This window comes from Zootoca vivipara, chromosome 5 (genome assembly GCF_965207765.1).
Source record: "Zootoca vivipara chromosome 5, rZooViv2.hap1.1, whole genome shotgun sequence".
In the NCBI taxonomy this organism is placed as follows: domain Eukaryota; kingdom Metazoa; phylum Chordata; class Lepidosauria; order Squamata; family Lacertidae; genus Zootoca; species Zootoca vivipara.
Window position 1 is genome coordinate 55,152,586 of NC_142588.1, and position 25,974 is coordinate 55,178,559.

Here is a 25,974-nt window from a genome sequence, read left to right on the forward strand (position 1 = left end):
CAATATCAATTTGATTTACTTTTTTTTTTTGCATAATCTACTTCTTTTCTGTCAGCCATAGGGAGGAACAAAGAGCTATGCCGGGTGCTAAATATGTTCTGCTTGTCCACTAAAATTCCTGTCTTCCTCCCCCTCTGGCTTCTGAGATTTCGTATGATGTGGACCATAGCTGTCAAGTTCTCCCTTTTTTTAAAAGGGAAATTCCCTGGCTTATGCTGAATAGGCTTCCTCGCGAGAAAAGGGAAAACTTGACAGCTATGATGTGGACAGGGCATTTTCAAGTCTTGTTTTTGCAGGCTTAAGGGCTAGAAACTTAAAAGAAGGTGACATCCTCAGGATGCTGAAGTTTCACCCCAACACCAATTCATGTGTTTGCATTATATGATAATAATGGAATGCACACTGTCCTGAATAAAATCTGGAAAACATGCCTTAATTTGTTTGATGGCCCTGCACTGCCCCTAGAAGATAACTAAAGAGAATCAGGTGTCTGGACCAGTCCTTGAGACAGAAGGGAAATTATTTAAAAGTTGCTCTGATTACAACTTTGAAAACATTTGGACACAGCTTGTAACTGTCACTGATTCCTGCACTAAGCTATTAGATCAGAGATTCTCAAACTGGACCATAAGCTCCATTTAGGTGATCCCAACAAAAGATTGTGAGCAGTCAATAATATTTTTTTTGTTGGCTCTGTGCCTGATTTGTTGTTGGGGTTTTTTTTTCTGACAATGGAGATTGAGGTCATTTTGACCAGCGAAGGAATTATCAAACAAGCTAACAAGGACTTGGCCTATGACCCATTGTTTTCATAATAGAACACTGGTACAGTTTACTAATTTATCCCTTTTTAAAAAAATGCCACTTATTGGGGCACTTCTCAGTGGCCTGGCCTAGAGCCTTTGGTTTTCACTGGGTGGTGCTGGTTTTGAACATGAAGCTGGCATTGAAGAAGAAGCGAGTGTTACTATGTGATTCTCTGAGATGAGTTTTCAAGTGTCTCTTTACAACCATACTGCTCCCTAAATTGACTTTCTGAGCCTGCATTGCTATAGTCACCCACTGCAGAGTAAGCCCCATTGAACCTTACTTCTGAGTAAACATGTGTACAATTTTTATTTATTATTTGTTAATTCATAAAATATATATGTACCACTTGATTGTAGAAAATATTTCTCTTGTGAGGGCTACTTGTATTAATTTTCAGCAGCTGGATTTGTTGCCCAGGCAACAAATACAGGTTGAGGAAAACTTCCACTTGGCCACTGACCAACGAAACTTCCACTGGTTCACTCTTACTTGGACATTTGAAGCACATTAAAGGACACTAGAGGAAGCACATTCTTTCCCTCACAGAATTCGAGGCACTGTAGTTTACCCCTCACAGACTTATGATTCCCACCAACCCTTAACAGGCTACAGTGCCCAAAATTATTTTAAGGGAAAGAAGGTGCTTTGAAAGTGCTTTAACTGTGTAGGGTGCAGACAGCCTTGCCCTCTGGCTGCCCAGTGACATCAAGCCTCGTGGACAGGGTTGGTGGAATTGGAGAAATCACAATAACAAACAGTCATACGGCAAGCAGAGGGAAGAAAAGGCTGGCTGGAACTGATGAAAGCTAGAGTCTAACAACATCTGGAGGCCACCAAGATGGGGAAGGCTGCTCTAGGAGATAGCTAGGAAGAGTGCTCTTGTGGTTCCCATGGGATTGGTGCCCTTTTAAGGGGGAGCAGCTATCCCTATAGGGAAGTAGTGATCACTCTAGTTTTGGGGTCTAGATTAGCTGGCAAGCCAATCTACTTGCTAACCAAGACCCTACAGAAAGATGTCTGGACCAGCAAAACCTTTTGCTGGGAATTACCACACACCTAGGGACCCAGGTGGTGCTGTGGATTAAACCACTGAGCCTAGGGCTTGCTGATCAGAAGGTCAGCGGTTCGAATCCCTGTGACGGGGTGAGCTCCCGTTGCTTGGTCCCAGCTCCTGCCAACCTAGCAGTTCGAAAGCACCTCAAAGTGCAAGTAGATAAATAGGAACCACTACAGCAGGAGGGTAAACGGCATTTCCGTGTGCTGCTCTGGTTTGCCAGAAGCGGCTTTGTCATGCTGGCCACATGACCTGCAAGCTATACGCTGGCTCCCTCGGCCAATAATGCAAGATGAGCGCGCAACCCCAGAGTCGGTCACGACTGGACCTAATGGTCAGGGGTCCCTTTACCTTTACCTTTACCACACACCTAGCACTATGCAGCTCACAACTCTCATGCAGAGTCCCACTTAAGTGGCTCCTGGCAGACCAATAACTTCTGCATTACCCTAACCTTCTGGTTTCATGTTACATCTGTGCATGCCAATTCCATGCAGCGGTGATTTTCTTCCTGCTAGGGAAGGGACAGAAAGAGCACAGGCCAGCTGCTCCACAGCTCTTCAAACTACCCTGCTGTCAAACAGCAAGAGAGAAAGCCACAGACAGGCCCACTAATACTCTAGCACATGGGTGTCAAACACAAGGCCCGGGGGCCAAATCCGGCCCGCCAGACCTCGTCATGTGGCCCGCCGAGCGCCCCAGCCAGCGGGACCCAGCAGCGGGACCTTGCTGCTGAAGCGCCGCGCCGACAAAGCGCCGACAAACAGCTGGGGCCTGGGGGGGGTAGAAAGGCGGCTGGAGCAGTGCTGCATGGAGCACCCCGAGCCACAGCAGGAGAAGGAGGAGGTAGCTTGCCAGGTCAGCGCCCAGCAGCGCCGCACGGAGAGTCCCGATCCTCTGCGACGCAGCAGTGCTCTGTAGCACTTTGAATCCTCCTCCTCCGCCTGGAGACGGCTGCTGCTGCTGCTGAAGCACAGACAAAGCACCCAGCAGCGCCGCGTGGAGGAGCAGGAGGATTCAAAGTGCAGCCAGCAGCAGCAACACTCCCAGAGACTCTGGGAGCCGGCAGGAGGAGGAGGAGGCTTGCCGGGTCGTCACCCAGCAGCGCGCGCGGAGCACCCTGAGTCTCTGGGAGCGTTGCTGCTGCTGGCTGCCGGAGGCTAGGGGCGCTCTGCGCGTGCTGCTGGGTGACGTCCCAGCAAGCCTCCTCCTCCTCCTGCCGGCTCCCAGGGGCTTGGGTTGACACCCAGCAGCGCACGCAGAGCACCCTGAGCCTCATTCAAACCAACTTTAAAGAACACATTTTAAAAAAAAAAAAATCAGCAGTAACATGGTCATAAAACCACATCTAAAAAGTCTGGGGTAATACAACGTTTTCACCTGGTACCAAAAAGAAGAAAAAAAGACTCAGGTCCAGATGAACCTCTGCGCGTGCTGCTGGAACCACTTGCAGTAATAATAATAAAAAGACACCCACCGAAAATAAGCCACCCTGTGTTTTTTTGAGGAAAAAAGTTATAAGACGGTGTCTTAAAAAAGGGAAAACACGGTAGGATGCTGCTTTATACTTCTGGCCCTTAAACCCTGGAACCAGGAGAACAGCTCCAGTGAGTCAACCTCAGCCAGTCCCTTTGGTGAAGGGTGGTGGCTCACTGGCAGAACATCTGTCCTGCATGCAGAAGGACCCCAGCATCTCCAGGTACTAGTAGCTCTGCAAAGGTCCTGCATGAAACCCTAGCGAGCCTCCACCACCCAGTGCAGTTACCAAAAATCATTTTTCAATAAATTGTACAATAATTGTACATTTGAATATCTACTTGCCATTATTCTGACTATGTTAGTTATTACTTACATTATTACAAAAAACAGTAATAACTGAATGCAGTGACAATAATTTATGATAATAAAGAGTGGACACATAGTCCTACAGATACTACCGGCCCTTTGAGGGTGACCAAACTGCTGATGCGGCCCCCGATGAATTTGAGTTTGACACCCCTGCTCTAGCACTTCTCACCTGTACGTGAGCTTTAGTGGCAAACAAAATGCCAAGGAGATAACTTTGGTCCATCAGAGTCTCTTGTTAACAAGGGGCACACAAACAAGCCAGGAGAAAGGGCTGAGAAAGAGTGGGGAAGTAGCATGTTTGGAATAAATAGAAGGGGGAAATGCAACACAATAATGCATCATTACCCCCTTCAGAACAAAAAGTGCTGTTACTCACAAGCCACATACTGTAGCCTACAGCTGTCCCAATCCTGACCCCATGCAACTCTACAGACTCCAAAGCATGGCACTTACCCCTTCCCACATGCTTTACAGGAGCTGAGTTGCTTATCAGAGTTTGCCAAATATACTCTTCCATCTCAAGCTTGTTATCTGGGGAGTTGTTTGTAACCAACAGCTTTGCACAACTCTTAGAAGTGGATCCTTCTTGGGCAGGGGGATTTTTACAGCAACCAGCCAGCCAGTCGAGTTGAATCTCTTCAGTCATTTACAATTTATTGTGCTTCTCTAGGAAACTGTGGACTCCACCCACCACAGATAACAACCTTTATCTTATTTAAATTGTTGTGCTAGAAAGGAAAGGGTGACCATGCTGGACTTTTAGCTCGCTTCACATTCAAGATTCATCCTTTGAACATGTAAACTAATCAGTTACTGAAGCAATAATAGAATAACTGGCGGTATAACCAGGTGTCTGGAGACATTTGAATGGCTTTGGGTAAAGCTTGGGACATCTTTTAGAGAAAAATGGAAATCAATGAACTTGGAAGGGTTGTTCTTAACCCTTTCCTAGTGTAACTCTGCTGCATCAAGCATTTTGTTCTCACAGTAGCCAACCAGATGCCTGCACAGCCAGGACCGGAGTGCAGAGCACTCTCCCCACTTGTGAAACCCCACAATGGGTACTAAGAGGCATACTGCCTCAACAGTGGGGCTACAAGATAGCCATCATGGCTACTAGCCATTGACAGTCGTATTCTCCATGAATTTGGCCAAACTTGTATTAGAGCCATCCAAGTTAGCCACCATCACTATCTCTTGTGGGAGCACATAGTTAAACTAAGGAACAGGGCCGGCCCTACGGCCAGGCTGGGTGGCGCAGGGCACCACGGCACCAGCCCACCAGGAGGGCGCCGCGAGCTGCGCCCACCCACTGGCCGGCTGGTCCGCTGCACCCACGGCAACCGCGCTGCGCCTGCCCGCCCACCGCACTGGGAAACGGGGCGGGAGGGCGCCGGAGGGATCCGGCGCACCACGGCGCCAGGGGCGCTTAAGATGGCCCTGCTAGGGAATTCTTGTGAATTTGAAGAAAACAGAGTCTCCAACTGCTTGAAGCATTAATTGTATGTTTCTTTCACTTATCCATGTTGGATGATATGTTGAGGATATTTAATCAAGCTCAGTTTTTGCTTGCTAACAAAAACAGACAGATCACTCCTTCTTGGGGAAATTATCTTCACTATATTGTTAAGTGGAGTCAAGAAGTGTACAGAAATTACTTTTTCCAACATCCTCCCCATAGTGATTAAAACCTGATTTCTAAAAAAAAGAAAAGAAAGTAACATTTTTAGATTGATTAATCGCCTCTTTCATCCCTAGACAAAAAGGCTGAAAATGTGATGGAAGAATGCATCAAAGGGTCGGGAACTGGTAATTAAATACTATTTTTTTAAAAAAAAATATATTCATGTGTATTTAGGATTTCTGAAGTCATTCTCATGACTTTTAGTGGTTGACTTAAGATTTTGAATACCGTATTAACAGCACTGGTGGTGGAAGGCTACACTTTGGAAGCCTATACAGTACTGTTATAAAGGTTACAAGATTCAAAATACTGTACTGTACAAGGAAACTGTTTCCTGAATAAGAAATATTGTTACTACACAAGGCAGAGGATCAATTGTGTTGCTCTTGTGAAGAAATTACAGTTGCACTAGCATCACATGCCTGCATCAATCAGGTGCAAGTTAGCTACAAAGCACCACCTGGTTATACAATTGGCAATGGTGTACACACACATCTGTGTGTAGGTGAGATATAAGATCAGCTTGGTAACAACAGGTTGCTTTCACTTTCTTTTTAAAGTATGGAAGTAAGCATGCTGAGACATTGGCAGAAACACCATGGCAGCCCATGATACCAGCAAAAATAGCCCAGGTTACGTGGGGATTTGGGATTGGGGCATCACTGGGAGCCTTGGCTGCTATATGTTGGCGTTTGGGGAGGAAATCTGGTAGGGCCCCTTTCCTAAGCATGGCTTCAGCATGTGGAATTGTACATAGCAACTTAGGCAAAGGAGGACAGGCAGCAGCAAAGTCAGCCCCACCCCCTTCCCAAGAGTTGTTCTGCAGAAGGCAGGCTTATCGGGCACCTGCATGCATGACTTGTGGTTTCCTTCAGTTGCTGGGCAGTAAGGAGAATCTGCAGGGCTCTTTTTGCAGCTGGTTGAGGAAAGGAGCACTTTCCCCACTCAGTGACACAAATCTTTTTTAAAAACCTAGAATTCAGGAGGAATGGGTTGGTGATAACCATGGATTATCTGAGCCCCCCTCAGGACTTGCACAAAGCAAATTTATTTTCCTGGCTTGTAAAGGAGGAACATGCTCTGTGTGTGTCTCTATATGAAGAGTGCCTTAGATTCAGCATGTCAAGATGAAGCTGCTGGTTACTGTTTTTCCAAGGCATCAATATGCATTCTATGGAGAAAGGGCTGCTCATTCCTAATAGCCCAAATGTGCACAAATGCAAGCAAACCAGAGATACACAAACTTACACAAATAACAAATATATCAATTGCAGAATTCCAAGTGTGCAAACGTATTTGGTATACACACATGCATGTATTTGCACAAATACAGAGATGCTCATTCTTAACTAACTTGCATGCACAGTGGCTCAGACATGCGCACTGCCCCACCCTTTCCATTAGCTCCAGCATCTGGATTCCGATGGGGGGGCATATTGAATGCACCAGGAATACAGTTTCTCCTGCCAGTTCCTTCCCCGGGGGGTGCAGTTCAATCCAGCCTGGCTTACAGTCCCTATTGGGACTCTGCCTAGTTAAACAGATAGCTCCCTACTGAATAGGTAATCCTTCCATCTTCCTCCACTTGTTTCCTCAGCCTTAGGTGGCTGGTTCCAAGCTGGAAGAAACATTTAGCAGGTTCTAATCATGGTGCTGCAGTTGCTGCTGTTCCCCACTGGCTTCAGTGGTGGTGGCAGATAACGTTTCCCAACCCGCCTGAGCTTCAGAAACTGTCCCTTGCAAAGACTCAGCAACAAATACTAATACTGCCCAAGAGTTCGAGTATTTACGTCATACAGGCCTCACTGAAATTTTCCATGATTAAAGTACTGCTGTGTTTTCACTATTCTCTCTTCATAACAGAGTCACGAAAAAGTAACAAAAGTCCTACAGTATTTGGGTGTTTATGCGTTCCAGTGATCAACAATAATGGACCAACACAAGTGACACTGACACAACCCCCCCCCCAAATAGAATAATAGAAGTATTTCCACCCCACTCACCTCTCCACCCTCCCCCTCTTCTCTTCTCGACCTAATACTGCATGCAACACTAATGTCTCACAACAAATGAAACTGATCTGTAGAAAACACAACTTGAAAGAAGACAATACACTTATTTTTGTATACTAAGAAATCCTTAATAAAAATCATTATATATATAAAATGATGTATATATTCACAGTGAGCTGTGAAACCAAATACAACACACACACACACACACACACACACACACACACACACACACACACACACGCGCACACACACACACACATACTTTGGACCAAGTAGCCCCACCTCCAGGGTCACACGCTCCTCCGCCTTCCCTACAGCACAAAAGTCTGTAGGGAAAGGACCTTTGCACATACCTGTGAAGCCCCCCCCCTATAGACATTCACCTGTATGTCAGGGGAGGAACATGCCACTCCAGGGATGGGGCTACTTGTTGTGGCTCTCCTCCTTGCTCCCATGTTGTTGAACATTGGAGCTCATGTTGCTTGAACACAGATAACATTTATTAGGAATATGCCTGCTGCAGAAGTGAGTGATGCTCTCTGTGCAAAGGAAACCATTGAGTTAATAATACTGGTTGAGAGACAACTTCTGAAAGTGAACTTGAATTTGCCAAACACACAAAAGGCTGGTGGTTTAAACTGGGACACTGGGGAAGCTCTGTTGACTGGTAGGATTAAATGCTTAGTGGCTTTGCTAGGAGAAGCAGATTACACTCATCCCAACAAGGTACCAGGTGTTTTTTTCTAGGAGAAAGGGGAAATCCCAGCAAGAAAATAGATCTAAGAAGGAATGATGCTTTGCATTCTGTGTCCAATACCACTGATCCTGCAGAATCCTTGCAAGGAAGAGAGTGAATGATAAATACTGATGGCAGGGGACAGTTGATCATCATGAGCTGCTCCACCTTCTCTCTCCCTCACACACACACACACACACACAGAGAGAGAAAGAAGAACAGGTTCCCTGGATGGCTTGCCTTGCACAGTGAGCGGCAAAACCACACCAATACACTTTTACTGATTAGAAACAACTGTATTTTAACATGAAGAGAGATTAGCCGAATTCATCCGCCAACATCTCAAATAAACAAGCACAGTTTCCACAGCCACCACATCTGCAACTGTGCTTTTATGGACATTTTTCCTGGTTTGCTCTTGACACTAAAGGGGTGAAGCCCCAGCACAATCCTCAACACTGTTCCTGGCATTACACTGAGCTGGTCCTTTCACCATTAAGAGGCAGAGATAGGGGATTTGTTTTATTCATAATGGCCAACGGCACCTGTCAGCATAATACCAGCAGTTCAGACTGGTGTGTACCTCTGTCCTTCTACCCTGATCTCTATAAGCAAAAAGTTCTAACCCCCCCCCCAAAAAAAATTTCTTTGCTTGCTCCTCAGGAAGAAGAGTCACAGAAGTTACATGCAGAAAAATCCTGAAGCAAACCACGGCATCTGCTTCTCGTGGCTCAGGCAAATAATTCTGTTCTTCATCACTACAGCCACTACTCAGCCTCCCCGGTAATCAATGAAGCTGTCCATGCTGAGAACAGGAGCACTCCATAACACTCCGGCCCCTATCAGCCAGGAAGCAATTTAGAGCCTGCTTGCAGCTACAAAACTATTCTTTGTTTTTCTCTAGAGAGCCAGTGTGATGCAGCAGAGTGCTGGGTTTGAACAAGAGAAATCTGGAATCGCCTCCCCACTCAGGGATGAAGTTTACCAGGGAAGTCTCTCTCTACAAGCCAGAGCTTCCTCGCAGGGTTGTTGTGGGGTTAAACTATTTCTCTGAGCTCACTATAGGACCAGCAGGATACAAGTACAGTAGTACCTTGGAAGTTGAACGGAATCCGTTCCAGAAGTCCGTTCCACTTCCAAAGCGTTCGACTTCCAAAGCACGGCTTCTGATTGGCTGCAGGAGTGTCCTGAAGCCAATCGGAAGCTGCGGAAGCCACACCGGACGTTCGGCTTCTGAAAATCGTTCGAAAACCGGAACAATCACTTCTGGGTTTCGATTGTGCAGGAGCTGAAATGTAAAGGCGTTCAGCTTCCAAGGTTCCACTGTATAGGAAACAATCTAATTGTCAGTGGAGACTGGTCAATATGAGTGAAAGGAGCACTGCCTTACCAACCGCAGTCTGCCCTCAGCTACCCCCTGTTTGCCTGCCTTACACTTACAACCAGCCATGCGGCGGCTCTGCCTGTCACTGGCTCCGGCTCCACCTGCTCTTAGTCTCCCTGCCTTCTATCCTACCAGTCCCACTGGACACTAGTTTGTTGTGAATCTAGTTTTATCCAGAAGCTACGCTGCTGGAAAGAGCCTGTGTTTCAAAAGCAGCAAATACAAACCTTTGGCCTCTAGCAAGGAAACGACTGCTCACAGACTTGGTCAGCTGAAATTTCCAAGGCAAGAGATGAAAGAATCTTGCTGCTACACCTAGAATGAAAGAGTTATGGCATTTGCCTTGAAGATTTGGACTTAAAAAGCAAGAGCAACGGTCAGTTCTGGATTGTCTCAAGCGAGATACATGCTGCAGTAGGCACCTAGATTATTAAATAGGATCCCCAGCTTCCCTCCCCTCTAAAAAGAAACCTCTGCAAATTGAAACTGGGACTCAGGTGTAAGCAAGCAGCTGCAATTTCATTTGGTTTTGCTGTACAAGTTGTCCTCTCTCCCCCTTATGCCATTCCAATTCCTTTCCTTATCCCCAGTCAACTGATTTGGGGGGGGGGGAGATGCTATAATAGCACACATTTTGGGGGGAACATCTAATGGAGTTAAGCCAGTCAACTAAGAGTTCTGGATCTTCAGAAGAGTGTTTCCTTTTTACATATTTTGAAAGGCTTTAGCAGCCCCGGCTGCTGTTAGTGTGTGTGTGTGTGTGTGTGTGTGTGTGTGTGTGTTGTTGTTGTTGTTGTTGTTGTTGTTGTTGTTGTTGTTGTTTTGGATGGGCAGGGAGAAGCCTTAAAAGGTAGATGCCTTAAGGGTCCTCCAGGAATCATAAGAATGAGGAGCTTCTAGCTTTTCCCCTGCCATCTAGACATATTTGTGGAGGGGCAGTTATTATCACACATACCCCTTTTTTGTTTGGAGGAGCATTCAGTCATGTGAGCCTCCACCTACAGTCTGAAGTGGTACAGCCCAAACACAGGTTCACACCTCAGTGAAAACTAAGCCCTAATGGGAGCTTGTGATGCTGGGATTTCTGGGAGGCAGCAAAGCTGAACAGGACTGGGAATGCACAGGAAGCTGTCTTGTACAGAGTCAGACTATTGGTGGTCCATCTAGCACAATACGGTCTATACTGACTGGCAGTGGGTCTCCAGGATTTCAGGCAAGGATCTCTCTCCCAGCCCTAACCTGGATATGTTCAGGATTGAATCTGGAACCTTCTGCATGTAAAGCAGATTCTCTATCATTGAGCTATGGCAGGCAACAGCTAGTGGTGATACTTCTGTGCTAGGTAACCCCAGTGTGAACTGAACAATCCAAGTTGCATCAGTTTTAGTTTTTCTTGTGAACCTTAGTGCCATTTACGCATTCTACCAGCAGTGGGGGAGCCACTTATCCATGAGTGGGTGTTCTCTACAGAACAGGAAAGACCAATGTGGCTGGCTAGGTTATTTAGATATAGCCTCCAACTGCATGAGATCTGATCTTCAAAGAGATGCACAGCTGGGAGAACTTTTAAAACACATCCTTCTCTTGACCTCTTTGATGCACATATTAATAGAGGCACATAACTTAACACAGCTTTTGCCCTTGCCCATAGAACGAACAACTGAAAGGCATTATCTTACTCAACACCCGGCTGGGCTAGAGAAAAGGGAGTTCCTGCTGCCTTTCCAGAACTCTTCATATTGGCTGAAAAATGAGTAGGAGCTGCTTTGTTTTTTGTTTTCCCTTGTGCTGCAGTGTTTCTGTTGCCAGCAGCTTTGCAGTCCACCCACAACACTTTTGTGGGGTAGGTCGTTATTACTCACATTTTGCAGCAGGGGTAATAAATATCAGGAGTCCACACTGGGCTCAGCCAATCCATTTTCCAATCCAGACCCAAAGAAATATGTATCCTATCAGCATGAGAGTGCACATACAGCAGAATCCAATCACACCACTCGGTCCTCAACTTTCTTCAAGCCAAGCCTCTTTCATTCTTTCTTTGAGTGAGTGGCAGTCCCATCCTTGAAGTGCACACCCCTACCCAGTCTCTTTAGTCTTCCTGTCACCTTTAAATTTATTTTTTTAATATTGCATATACTCCGTGGCAAAAGACATGGTTCCCTGCTGGTGGAGACTCTGTTATCTGGAATGCCCAACCTACAGGTGAAGAGAGGCGAATTTAAATCAGCAATAATGTGGCTGAAACCTAGTCCCTGTCCAGAATGACTACGGAGCAAATACTGCATTGCTACAACATTAATAAAACCAGTAGAGTCTTGCCAAAAATTGGCAGGAAACATGGGCACAGAGATCAGTGTAGAACAGGCATCCCCAAACTTCGGCCCTCCAGATGTTTTGGACTACAATTCCCATCATCCCTGACCACTGGTCCTCTTAGCTAGGGATCATGGGAGTTGTAGGCCAAAACATCTGGAGGGCCGCAGTTTGGGGATGCCTGGTGTAGAACATACAGAGCACAACTTCCATCAACACGATTTAGGTGATATAAGGCAGATGCAGCCAAAGTGGTGCCCCCACTTTTGTTTTTATTCTTGATTTTGTTGTGTTGCAAAGCAAACAAATAAACAAGGAAAAGTATATACAGCATCTCTACTTTCAGTTTATAGAGTCTTTTTCACAGTTCAATTACATTTGGTATGAGACATGATTGTAGAGGACAACTTCCATCAGTCCCAGCCAGCAAACCCATGGATAAGCAAGAATATGGCAGCCCAGCAACATATGGAGGGCACCGTGTTGGCTACCCCTGATATAGGGCTTCCCTAAAGGTAAAGGTACCCCTGATCGTTAGGTCCAATCGCGGACGACTCTGGGGTTCTGGCGCTCATCTCGCTCTGTAGGCCAAGGGAGCCGCCTATTAGATTAGATTACATCTCATCTAATCTAATTTTCTTCCTTGTACTTTAAGAAAAATTCTTATCTTTCTTGCTGCTGAGGCTGAAATGATCACTTGAGATCATTTTAGACAATACAAAGGTAAAGGTAAAGGTACCCCTGACCATTAGGTCCAGTCGCAGACGACTCTGGGGTTGTGGCACTCATCTAGTGTTATTTGCCGAGGGAGCCAGCGTACAGCTTCCAGGTCATGTGGCCAGCATGACTAAGCCACTTCTGGCGAACCAGAGCAGCACACAGAAACACCATTTACCTTCCCGCCAGAGCGGTACCTATTTATCTACTTGCACTTTGACGTGCTTTCAAACTGCTAGGTTGGCAGGAGCTGGGACCAAGGAACGGGAGCTCACCCCGTCACAGGGATTCGAACCGCTGACCTAGGAAAGAGCAAAGCAGGGCTCTTAGTCCTCAGCCAACTTGTCTATGACAGGACAACTTCAGCTAATGAATGAATAGCTCTGAATAAAGCTGAGTGGTTTCGGAAACCAGGCAATTCTGTCAACATGCTGGAAGATGAAGGGAAATGAACAAGATTGGGGATGAGCCTGCAGTCAAAGTACCCACAAACTAGATTTAGTAAACAGAGATTTCCTCCCCTCACCCTTTTAAATCCCCTATGCTATGGGATGTTCTGGGTCAGGGAGGGTCAAGTTGCTGAGGTTACAAAGCTAAGTCCACTCTGCCTTTGACCCAACTGAACCACACTGACAGTTCTAGGAGGGAAACAGCCCTGAGGAATGCATCCTGAGCAAGATCCTGGCCAAAGTATTTGTAATTTTGCTGTATGAAGCATGAGTTATGCTCACGTTGCAATTTCTCTTGTTCACACCTTCCCACAATATAATCGCAGGTTCCATTGCAAGTTTATGCAGGATTTAAACACTCCGTGCAATGAAAAGGAATGGGTGGGAAACAGATGCAATGGAAGTAGGAATGTGCATCACACACAAAGAAATTATTCCATGGTGGGCTTTTGTTTTAGATTACCAACTAACGAAAGTTAAACTCCAGCTCAGAAAGTCTTCAAAAACCACAAAGGACAAGCCTTTGAGGCCAGGAAAAATACATTGCTCACATGTAGGCAACAGTTCTGAGCATCACAATTCAAGGAGGGTGTTGACAAGAAGATGGAAAGGAGTCAGAAGAGAGCTACAAAAATGATTAAAGGCCTAAGATCTGACTTTAACTGGTTGAGTCATGCCACCACAATTCTTTTCAGGGTTTTATAAGAGAGAGAGAGATGAGTGGAGATGCAAAACATATTTTTCTGCATGTGGGTCCTTGATCTGCAACGGCTAAAATTATTAGTCTAAAAAAGTCCTACTGGGTTACACAAAGCTCACACCCACATAATGGTGCACTGAACTGCAGCCTGACAATGCAATCCTGTGCTTGTTCACTTGTGTTTGGATGTGCTTACTTCCAGATAAATGTTTATAGGATCACAGTTTAAAATGAAAATCACACTTAGGACAGGCTGAGTCAATGGGGTATCTTCAAGCCTGAGGAAAATATCAAAGGAGTGGGAATAGGCTCACTGTCAGAAGGTCGGTGGTTTGAATCCCCTCAAAGGGGTGAGCTCCCGTTGCTCAGTCCCAGCTCCTGCCAAGCTAGCAGTTCGAAAGCACCTCAAAGTGCAAGTAGATAAATAGGTACCGCTACAGCGGGAAGGTAAATGGCGTTTCCGTGTGCTGCTCTGGTTCGCCAGAAGCGGCTTTGTCATGCTGGCCACATGACCTGGAAGCTGTACGCCGGCTCCCTCGGCGAATAATGCTAGATGAGCGCCGCAACCCCAGCGTCGTCTGCGACTGGACCCAACAGTCAGGGGTACCTTTACCTTTACCTTTGTATTGTCTAAAATGATCTCAAGTGATCATTTCAGCCTCAGCAGCAAGAAAGATAAGATTTTTTCTAAAAGTACAAGGAAGAAAATTAGATTAGATGAAATGTAAGAAAGAATTTTAATAACTGTAAAAGTGTGGAATGCTTAAATAAGCTGCCTTGAAGTTTCCATATTCATATGTATGTATGTATGTATGTATGTATGTATGTATGTATGTATGTATGTATGCATACATATACAGTTTTTGGCCCACTGCTGATATGGAATATCATGTCCCAGAGCAGAAATGAAGTAGGTGACAATTAGGTCAACTCCCATCCTGTGTTTCTAAGAGCATTTGAGGTTTAGGAAAGGGTGGCAGCAGTTCCCCACCATCATTTACAGACCCATAATTAAGATCACTAAATATAGAGTACCTCTTAACACTTTAGCTCACTGTACTAGCAGCCAGCATAGTTTAAAAGTGCTAAAAATGTGGTCAAATGCTTTCCACCACATGCTGTTCATTCATTCTAGTGAACTGAGTGGATCTGAACCCACATTAGTGACCCTGTTGGTGCATAACCAAAGGGGTATTCCAGACTAGACAAAAAGATCTGCTAGAGTTAACACTAGGCTTTCAATCCAAATGTTGGGCCCTCCCTCCCTCCAGAAGGACAGAAGGCAAACAAAAGCTGTATCCTGGGCCACCCTTATGACCAACTGGGTGTGCAGAATGAATCGTAGAAGTGTGGAAGGGACCTAACAGTGATGATAACCACTTATAGTAAAGCATATGTGGGCAGAAAGAAGGTTGGATTCTACGGGTAGATCTCTGGATTACAGTATTTGGAGTAGATCAGCAAAAACTCCCAATTATATAAGAACAGGCATTCCCAAACTGCGGCCCTCCAGATGTTTTGGCCTACAACTCCCATGATCCCTAGCTAACAGGTCCAGTGGTCAGGGAAGATGGAAATTGTAGTCCAAAACATCTGGAGGGCCGAAGTTTAGGGATGCCTGTATAAGAACAACAACAAAGCTCCCCCTCCCCTCACTCCCCGCTGGTGAGAGACCAGGAGGGATTTTTGTGTGTGAAAATATGTGATCTTGTTTCTGGTTCTGATAAAATTCCTGGACTGAGCATGCGCTCAAAGGCAACCTCTGCCAATTAATTCTCAGCCACCTGCATGAGACACTCTTTTGCACCTGGCTCTGGCTGGTGGGTTCTAGTGGAAAATAAAATGGAACCTGAAAGCCTGAGGTCTACGCACCTCTGCAGTAAAACAGTATATTTGGTAGCTGAACATCCCTAACAGAATATACCAGGCCAGAGAGGAGGCAAAATAATTGCACCCATACCATGGTGTGCAAAAAGTAACAGCCAGGAAAATAGGCAGCTTAGCTTGGGGATACCTAACAGAGCCCACCCACAAGTACAGAATCATACTTGTGACTCACCTCCTTTAGGAGCCTAATTGCCCCCCCCAAGCCATGAAGAGATTCATTTCACAGGGATGGGTGCCCAGGCACCAAGGGGATGGGCGGGCTGCAAAGCACAAGGTTGTGGAGAGGGGGAGAAACTTGCCAGGAAAATCCAGGTGAGGAGGAAGAGAAAAGGCTTGGCTCAAAAAAAGATGTTATTCCTTCAGGTGCCTTATGTGAGATGATCTAGAGGTGCGGCTTGTCATCCCATCAGCCAGTCTAAACCACCACCTGCTATTATTCCATTACGCCCTTCATAGCCTTGTGTATCTTCAGCATCTGTGTGCCGACAGTGCCGAACCTGCAGCTGAGTGTCTAATGCATCCTTTCATATTCCTCTGCAGCAGCAAGGGTAATGATCCTGGGCATCTTGGGGGGGGGGGGCTCCTGACTGGGCTTGCTAAATTAACCTCAAGTAACTGCAACCTGCTTATTTGGGTTGCAGGATGCTGCTTCCACATCTTGGCAGAAGATATATGCAAATTTTTCCTCACACAGGTCTTCCAACTTGCTTATTACCTCTAATGCTGAGTCGCCCTCCACATGCAAACCGTGTATAAGACTCACAAAGCCCCTTGCCCTAATCTCTGCATAGGTGCACCACTAGAGCTGTGTTCTATTCCATTCCTTTCCAGTGTGTATGTTGGGGCCGCATGGCAAAACTTACCAACGTCATCTGCAAGGGTGGAGATACACGTTACCCTTCCCCCCCAAAAAACGCATAACAAAACTTCATGAGAATAAGCACCTCCAGGGGTGGGCAGGCAAACTGGAGCACTGGGATGGTGGGGTGTCTTTAGCACTTCCCCCTCCTGACACTTTCCTAATGCAACTCCCCTGACCTGCTGCTGCCCCACATTGGTCCAAAAGCAAGCTCACCCTTGCAAACGTGTCTGGAAGCCCATAGGAATAGTGGCTGGGGGAGGCAGAAGCTGCAACAGAAAAATGACAGCTAGGAGAAGGGTTAAGCACCCTCTTCCTCCTCATGCCTCCCTGCCTCTTCTCTGGAACCAGCCTCCCTCCTGAAACTACTTTACCCTAATAGTGTTTTGTTATGTGCAGTTGTGCATGACATGTAATTCCTCCCCAGCTATTGCAAGAAAAAAGCTCCTTCTTACAGACTGTGGAGGAAGAGCGCATGCATTGGGAAAGTTCCTCTCTCAAAACATGCAGGGCAGATGGCTTGATGGTGAAGGGAGCTGAGAGCGAGTTTAGACGCAGACTCTTCCTGCTGAAAGCAATGTCTGAATGACGGCAGGAGGGTTGGCCGGGTGGTGGAGGGGGATTCCAATTTCGCTCCAGCCCCAGCCTGCCCCAGTAGGAAGCATATCCTGCCCCCTGCAGTTCTCCCTCCAAGGCCCTGCCTGCCCCCTCCCTATTCCCAAAGCTGGTGCATGCCCAGGCTGCGCAGTGTGTGCCCCCAGGCTGGCAGCACGGAGGTTTCTTTGTGTTTGTCTCAGAGCTGGTTGGCTGGTGAATTCCCTGGGCAGCCGAGCGGCAGAGCAGAGCTAGATGCCGCAGCGTGGCTGGCAAGGGCTCACATGCACCCAGCATGTGACAGCTCCCAATTAACTCCTGCTTCAGTTCTGAGTGCACACAGGGAAAGCACCAATCATGGCCCAGTATGACACAGCAGCTCACTCACCCCCCCCCACAACCAGGCATCCACTACTCCTGCCCCCACTCAGCACCCACTGGCTCCATCAAGCAATCTCTCACTACTGCTCCTCACCGCCAACCCTTATTACATCCAGGTGCAGCAACAGCCCTGCCTAGAACCTCCTATCCTCATCTGAAAACAATCCCTACCAGCATCTACCACCCCTTCCTAGCTTGGACAATAAGAAAGTTCCCTCTGATTGCTATGCACCCTGTCATCTCTTTCCAGCATCCACTGCTGAGACAAACTGGAACTGCAGTAGCATCATTATGTTAAGTCTAGTTCAGTATTCTGTTTCTAGCCTCATGAAGTCACATCTGGCATCCTATTTGGAGTCTCCACAATTTCCACAGGATCTGTTTCATGGATCTCCTAGGTTCTTTCGCCTCCATGAATTATATAGAATTTTCCAGTTCCTGGTTACTCTACAACAGAATTAACCATACAGCCCTAGTCATGCTAAGGGAAGGACCATGGTTCATAATAGAGCATGGAAAAGGTCCCAGGCATCTCTGTGAATGGTTAGGAATGTCCCCTGCCTGAAACCCAGGAGGACCACTATCAATCAGGGTAAGTAATTCTGAGTTAGATGAACCAGTGATCTGCTTCAGTGTAAAGTAGCTTCCTCTGTTGTCTATGTCTCTTGGAGCAGGTGGACAATCACAGACTCATCTGGACCTAACAGATCCCATGAATACTTCTGATTATTTGTTTGGCTACCCCCGCATTTTCCATATTAGAGATTGGCATAGGAAGGCTACCGGAGTGAAACATGTACGTATTTCTCTTTGCAAAGGATGGAGGTTTCAAGTGAATGCAGAGATCAAGAGCTACTCAAAAGCTTGGGAAAGAGAAAGACTCTTTCTGTGTGTTTGAGAGAGAGAGAGAGAGACAGGCAGGCAGACAGAGACAGAGAGAATGTACCTGCATTCTGGCCTTATCTCCATGTACTGTAATCAGCACACAACTGTGTTTCTATATTATTAAATTCCAGGTTGTGACTACAAACTTGCAACTGCAGTAGTTTCCTCTCCCCACTGGGAATGTCCATTGCCACCTCTTTCTTGGCACAAGCAAGATTAGCCTTTCTACAAGTGTCTACTAAGAGGACCCAGTTTCCTGCTGCTATAATGCTACTAAAATACTCTCATTCTGGCCAGCAGTGTATTTCACTCCAATAAAGAGCACCACTGATGCCCCTTCCATCTTATACTTAATGTCCTTGAAGCCACCATGTGGTACCTGCCCTGTTTCTTCTACTCATAACGAACTTCTCCATTTGCCATGCAAGCATCCTTGACCAGTTACTCCAAAGGGTTAAGAGTAGACTTTCCCATTCTAAATATTGTGGTGAATTGCACAAGAGAATGTCCTTCACCAATAATCCCTTGGGAGTCAGAGGCAACATCTGCCTATTGTTTATACTTAGTGGTAGTACCTTGAGCTTCATGGAAAGCATTTGACAGTAGCCTAAAGGTAATATGGGGTCTTTGGGATTGTTAGCTGTGGACCCTGAATTAGAGGAGCAGAAAGTTAGCATGAAGCAAATTCCCAGACTCTTTAGCAGCAACAGATATTTGTGGGAAGTATTCACAGTACTGAATAACCCCATAAGAAAGGAGGAATTTCAAATATCTATTGAACAGCCGTCGCCACCCCTCTTTTTCACACACACAAACCCAACAGAAGCCATCCCTGGCTACATGCAGGGTTTGAAATTAGCAGGGCACCAGGTGCATTTTGCATCTAAAGATTCTCCATTTGCAAGCACCTCAAAAATCTGGGTGCCATTTCTTGCACCTGGCTGACACTCAAGGATTACTGAAATGTATATGCTTTGAAGGCTCGAAGTATATGTTAAGGTTAAGGATAGACAATATGTTAATGAGTTTAGTAATAAAGAGTAGCGTTTTGAAAACTGAAGTATAGTACCAATATTTTTCTTGAAAACACCAAATTAAACATGTGTTAACAATTTCTGTTAAAAATATGATATTAACAATATGTCACTTTATGTGAATTGCGTATTAGTTCACGCTTATCAAAATAATAAATAAAAAGCGTTGCCGACTCCCCCCCTCCCAAAAAAATGGCAACACTAGATATTCTGTTTAGGCGCCCACAACCCAGGTCCCAGGAGCCATTTCTATCCCAGTTTCTAACACTGGCCACATGGTTTGTGACAATCTCCAGTCAGCCAGCCATGGAATCAGGGTCTGTGCATGTGCTCTGAGGCCATTTGGATATCTGGAGCACTTTAAATCCTATGTAGCCTAATAAATAGCCTGACTATTCAGTGATTATTCAAATGGAGAAGAACCAGGACCTACTCTATTGCACTTCATAATTTCATTAGGCAGTACTTCCCCTTTGAGTGAAGGCAGAAGTGTTCAATGCCTAAGGAAAAACTGCTCTGACAGGACAAATACACTAGTGATATCAATACTGCATGGTATCTGGACTGGGCTTCTCAGCTTTCATAAAGTTCTTGTTGTTTTTTTTAAATCAAGTTTCTGGTCCTCACAACTGCGGAAAAAACTGCTGAAAATTCAGAAACCAAAGAGGCTTTTGGTTAGAGCTTCCAGGGGTAATGGGAGAATTTTTGAGCTCTACCCAAGTTGCTTATTTGGCCCCCAGCTCCAATCACTCTGCCACTATAGTACTCCCACAACAGACTGCTTCTCTCCCTTTTCTTTGCTCAAGCATATTCTAAATCATGGGTAGGCAAACTAAGGCCCGGGGGCCAGATCCGGCCCCATCGCCTTCTAAATCTGGCCTGTGGACGGTCTGGGAATAAGCATGAGTAGAATGTGTGCTTTTATTTAAAATGCACCTCTGGATTATTTGTAGGGCCTGCCTGGTGTTTTACATGAGTAGAATGTATGCTTTTATTTAAAATGCACCTTTGGGTTATTTGTGGGGCCTGCCTGGTGTTTTACATGAGTAGAATGTGTGCTTTTTATTTAAAATGCATCTCTTTGTTATTTGTGGGGCATAGGAATTTGTTCATTTTTTTCTCCTCCAAAATAGAGTCCGGCCCCCCACAAGGTCTGAGGGACAGTGGACCGGCCCCCCTGCTGAAAAAGTTTGCTGACCCCTGTTCTAAATTCTGTAGGAGAAGGGAAACAAAGAAATCATAACCCATTTGTATTTACTTAAATTTGATGGATGTATATCCATCCTATCTGAAGGGCTCAGAACAGAGAATAATTCTGAGGCAATACGAGGCATTATACAGTTGTACCTCGGAAGTCAAACGGAATCTGTTCCATAAGTCCGTTCAACTTACAAAATGTTTGGATACCAAGGCGCAGAGTCTGATTGGCTGCAGGAAGCTCCTGCAGCCAACCAGAAGCCGCGGAAGCCACATCAGACATTTGGGTTCCAAAGAATGTTCACAAACCAGAACACTCACTTCCAGGTTTGCGGCATTCGGGAGCCAAAACGTTTGAGTCGCATGGCATTTGAGATCCAAGGTACGATTCTATAAAAGTAGCATCTCCTTTGCGGAACAAACCCACTTAACTAGGTGGCCCAAGACACTTAGTTCTCATTTTCATGTGCAATGTCACCTTCAGAAATCAGTAATAGAGTCTCCATCAGCTGTAACATTGACTTGTGAAAGTAATGGGAAGGGAAGGATTCCACCTCTGCCTTAAAAGGGAAGGACCATAGCTCAGTGGCAGAGAAACTGCTTTGTATGCAGAAGGTCCCGGCTTCAATCCCTGGCATCTCCAGGTAGAGCTGGGAAAGACTCCCTGCCTGAAATTCTAGGAAGCCGTTGTCAGTCAGGGTAACCTCTCGAGCTAGATGGACCAATGGTCTGACTCAGTATACAACAGCTTCCTATGTTCTATGTCTTGCATTCCTATCTCCGGAAAAATCACTTATAAAATTATTCTTTGCAGGTGTGGGAAAATGCAAATAGAGCATTGCAATGACCCAAGGTGCTTGCTTCTTCATTATGGCTCTTTAGTGCTGTTGAGGCACTGCTCTCCTGCAATCAGCTAAGAGTGAGATTATCACTGTAGTTCCAAACTGTTATCATCCTGGAATGTGAGAGCAAAGGTGGAAGTGGGTGGCACATTAGAGCTGCCCAGTCCCTGGCACAGAGATAGTGAGCGGTGTCAGATATCCTACCCCCCACAATCCGCTTTACAAATTTGGAAAATCTGAGAAGTGGCATAAATAAAATGAAATTAAAATTTAACGAGTGAAACAAAAAAACAAAAAAAGGCTAATGCCAACTGTTGGACAAATAATAACATAAGGGATTATGTTACAGGTAATGGAAGAAGTGTAAACAGGTAGCTGCAAGGCAAGCAATGCAGAAAGGCAGCACTTCATACTATCCCCAGCTATGTTCTAGATCACTTTTCTGCACCAGGTGAGACAATAGCAACCGTTGAAATGTTAGTGTTGCAACTGCACTGGAAGTCAAAGAGCAAAAAGAGAACATTTTCATATGCCAGTTTTTAAAAACCACAATGAGAAAGAACTTGGTGCGGATTTTTGTAAGATGCTTCGAGGGCCTTTTTTGTCAGTCAAAGGGTGGGGTATAAATGCCTTAATGAAGAAAGGAAAAAGCAAACAGCAGAGAAAACATGGGAAGGAATTGTATGGGAGGAACATCTTCTGTGTTCTCCTTATTAACCCAACGAGTGACAGTTGTCTATAACAAAGAAAAAGACTGTGAAATCTCTCCAAGAAAACCAGGGCCCTGTATCACTATGTCCAGCACTACTACACTGAGAAAAGCCAATATATTATTTCTGTGGGTGCCCTGAAGTACTCCTTGAGGGGGTGGGATCAAAATGGTGTTGGCAAGTGATGTGAACCATGCCATATACCGACCGCGAAGCCAGGAACTCAGGTTTATCAGCCAATCTTCAGCTGCGAAACCACAACACCTTTCCAAACCTAAAACATTTCCAGTCCTTTCTGAAGCAGTCAGAGTTGTTTATCTGAACAACTGCAGCTTCACAGAGAACAGCTTTATAACATACACACAAACACATTTACAGTATTTGCACAAACTACTGCGGTGTCCTGATCGCACAAGAATTTTCATAATGGAAGTCAACATATGGTACACAACGCACTGCGTAACACAACCCTGCAGGCCCAACTGTGGCAGTGAGACATCACACCTAGCACCATCACCATCATCATTACACACACACCCACACACCCCTGCTTTCCACCAGGCTCTCCTGCACCATGCATTTTATGGCCATCCCCCACTTTTTAAAAAAATCAAGAAGGATGTCTGCTTCTGGGAAATTGGAGGAATTTGGAGAAAGGCATGGAAGGACTGGTGCAAGGCAAGAGACTCAGTAAGCGCACTGGAATCAGATATTTCCCTCTGGTCTACAGGATGTGTGGGGGGCACTAGTCTTGCTTTCTGTCCTAGAGAAAATGGAAGGAATACAGAGCTACACCACATGGAGAAATGCCCTATAGAGGCAACCCTTTTGTTGTAACTTACAAATGCCATGGCTTCCCCTTTAAAGGCAAATATACCCACAGCTGGAAACTCCTCCAAGTTAATGCAGCCCGCCCCTTCATAAGAGCAGCCACGCAAGAGGCTCATTAAATGTTTCTAGCTGGCAGGAGGCCAGAACCGGAGCTTGTTTGTTCTATATTCCGATAAACAGTCTGTTATGGGCTCCTAGGAGCAAAATCATGGGGAAAGCTACAGTTGCAGCATGAAAAAAGATACACATGCCACAGAGGCACAACCCTGGCTGCTTTCTTCCCCTCTGCAGCCATTGGAAATAGCCAGCGCCCATTCTAGCAGGGGGACCTGGTTCTCCTACGGGGCCTTCTGAACCCCAGGCCAATTGTAAGATGCTATCTATAAACACTGGCTGGGACAAGACATGGCTACAACATAGCATTTGTTGTCTTGTGCACACCTTGGGGAGGTGGGATTTTAACAAGTCCCTTGGTACGCACAGCTCCAACCCTGAATGTGAAAGAAAACAAGAGTTGCCATGTAGCTAAGGATGCAGAGAGGATCAATCTTCATCTCCCTTAATGCAAGATCCTCTATGAAAAGCCAGGCATTATGCAGCCGCAGCAGCAGACCTTTTTTTTTTATAGGCAGATTGCAGGCTCCTTGGGACATGGAGTACCCTGGCTGCCCCCCACCCACCCACCCCACTTGTATTGGCCAGCAGATGGGAAGGGCCAATGCAGGGCTAGATAAGGAGGAATGCCTGGAGGGAGGAGAGGGAGAAGAAACCCACACTGTGCCTGGTGCTTTAAATGTTTGGCCTGGCTTTGGAGGGAGAACACGTGACTTTCTGCTTGAGGAAGCAGCCGCTGCTCTGGCAGCTTCCAGCGGGAGATGGAGGAGGAGGTTGTGGGGGAAGGGAAGTGGAAGGGAAGGGGGTTGTTTAGAAACAGAAATTGCTGCAAGCCAGCGAAGTAGATTCAAGCAGACAACAGGTAGGGGGTAATGAGGGAATATGAGAGGTTAGGGTCTCAGGGATCCAATGTCAGATTAGGCGGAGGCTCCTGTGTGCTGGGAGATACACAGTAATGGTCCATGCCCACTGGAGGAAATTGACCCACACTCAGAAAATCTGGGCCAGACACTGGGAGATGGAGCAGTTAGACATTACCTACCGGTAGCCACTAGCATTACCTCGGTGTGGGGTGCAGCACCCTCTAGGAGTGAGGTTTAAATTCTCAGACCGTCAAGCCACTTCCCTGTCAGTTATGGGAGGTCATTAGTGAAGCCTCTCTGGCAAATTAGGCCTCTGCTGTGAAGGGTTTCCCCCCCAAAAAAACCATGGGATGTGTGGGTGCAGCAGCACAGCAGGCTCCCTACTGAAAGCAGCCTAACTTTTCAGTGCCGCCCACACAATCTGCTTGATTGTGTCACACGCTGCTGAAGCAGAATAGGAGCCACGGGCAGCAATTGTTCCAAAAGGAAAGGGGCTGGGAACTTGAGTTGAGCATGGCCATGTTAAACACGTCTTTGAAGAAAACCTACTGGGGAAGGTGTCTGACCCCACCCCACCACTCATGGCATTTAGAGAGATAACATTAGACAAAGAGTTCTGATAGTGGAACAGACAGTCTGCAGAGAATCAGTACCCATCCTTGATGTTTTATGGAGGATGGCCATCAGCTCCCTCTTAGCAGCAGTCTTGAATACTTAATGCATTCCTCAGTTATCAGACACACCCAATCCCAGATCTTAGCCTTCCTGACTGGCACCTGTCTTTTACCAAACACTAATGGGATGGGTCCATACTTGGCTTCAAGTTTCACAACTATGGCAACTTATGTGCAAGTGTTTTTTAAAAAAACTGGAGCAATGGTTGTGGGGCCTAATACTATACTGAGGAGCACCCAGAAATTACAAAACTCTAGTTCTGGAGCAACTCCCAGGCTTATCTTGAAATTTTCACTCTGATGGCACGGTAAGACCCATGTTGGCACAGAGCTGAAGGCTTGCCAGCTTGATCAATTTATTTATTTATTAAACTTGCTGGTTGATTTTTTTTTGAGGAAATGCAAACTCAAAGCAACTTGCAATATAATACAAAAATTAAAACCAATAACAATCTATGTTAATGAGCCAGCTAGTTCTCCTCTTCCCCTGCTCCAACTCAAAAGCACTTGGCAAAGAGGAGTGACCCCTTTCAACAGTACCCAACAACCATGTGGTCTCAACAGTTTCTCCAAAAAGAGCAGAGTTGTGGGGCAACAGTCAGTCCCCCACCCCAAAAAATAGCAACTTCCTCATCCCCCTTCTTGGGCCGCACAAGTCAACCCAGAAGTGGTCACAACCACAGCAACTCTGGAGGAAAAGCTTAACTTCATCAGACTGGAGTGAACCCCAATAAACCACATCCTTGAGTACTGTCGGGCTATGAATTACTGGAATCAGTGATCGTAAAAATGGAAGAGATGTTTGCACATTTCAGAACCCCGTAGAGGCGGAAGAAGCGCACACCTTCGCGCGCTGCAAAACAACATCCCTTGAGGATATCGGCACCCCACTGCTGAATACAACCCCCACAGGACGACCCTCCGCCCCACAACCGAACACCCCTGGAGAGCAGTACCCGCGCAGTCACTGCTGTCACAGAGCACAGGTCCCTCCCACAACTATTTTTGTAATGTTGATCTAGCTATCCTAGCCCGACCCCCCCCCCATTCCCAGCATTCCTCTTAACTGCACAGTGCCCCACTCCCAGCAACGGAGACCCTCCCCCATCACAGGAGCAACTCCAACAGGCATTCACATCAGCGCTGGGCACACCGCGGCAGCCCACCCCTGCCCCCCACTCTCTGGCCAGATACCAGCTATATTAGTGGCAAGCAAAATGCCCTACCGCAAACGCGCGCGCGCGCACAGATCCCTAGCCAACGCCAGGTTCCCCCACAGCCCGGACCCAGGGTCCCCGCGCCTCATGCTCGGCTGAAACCCCGCCATCCCCAAAATTGCTCCCCCTGCTTGGGAGGGGAGAGGAAGGAGGAGGAGGTTTCTGCGGGGTTGTTT

At 46.3% G+C, this 25,974-nt stretch overlaps 1 protein-coding gene across 2 annotated transcripts in view; it reads right to left on the reverse strand.

Annotated features, from left to right (window-relative positions):
• LDB1 (LIM domain binding 1) overlaps positions 1-25,974 on the reverse strand; it is a 66,087-nt gene that overhangs the window by 39,386 nt on the left and 727 nt on the right. The gene's annotated exons all lie outside the window — the stretch shown is intronic.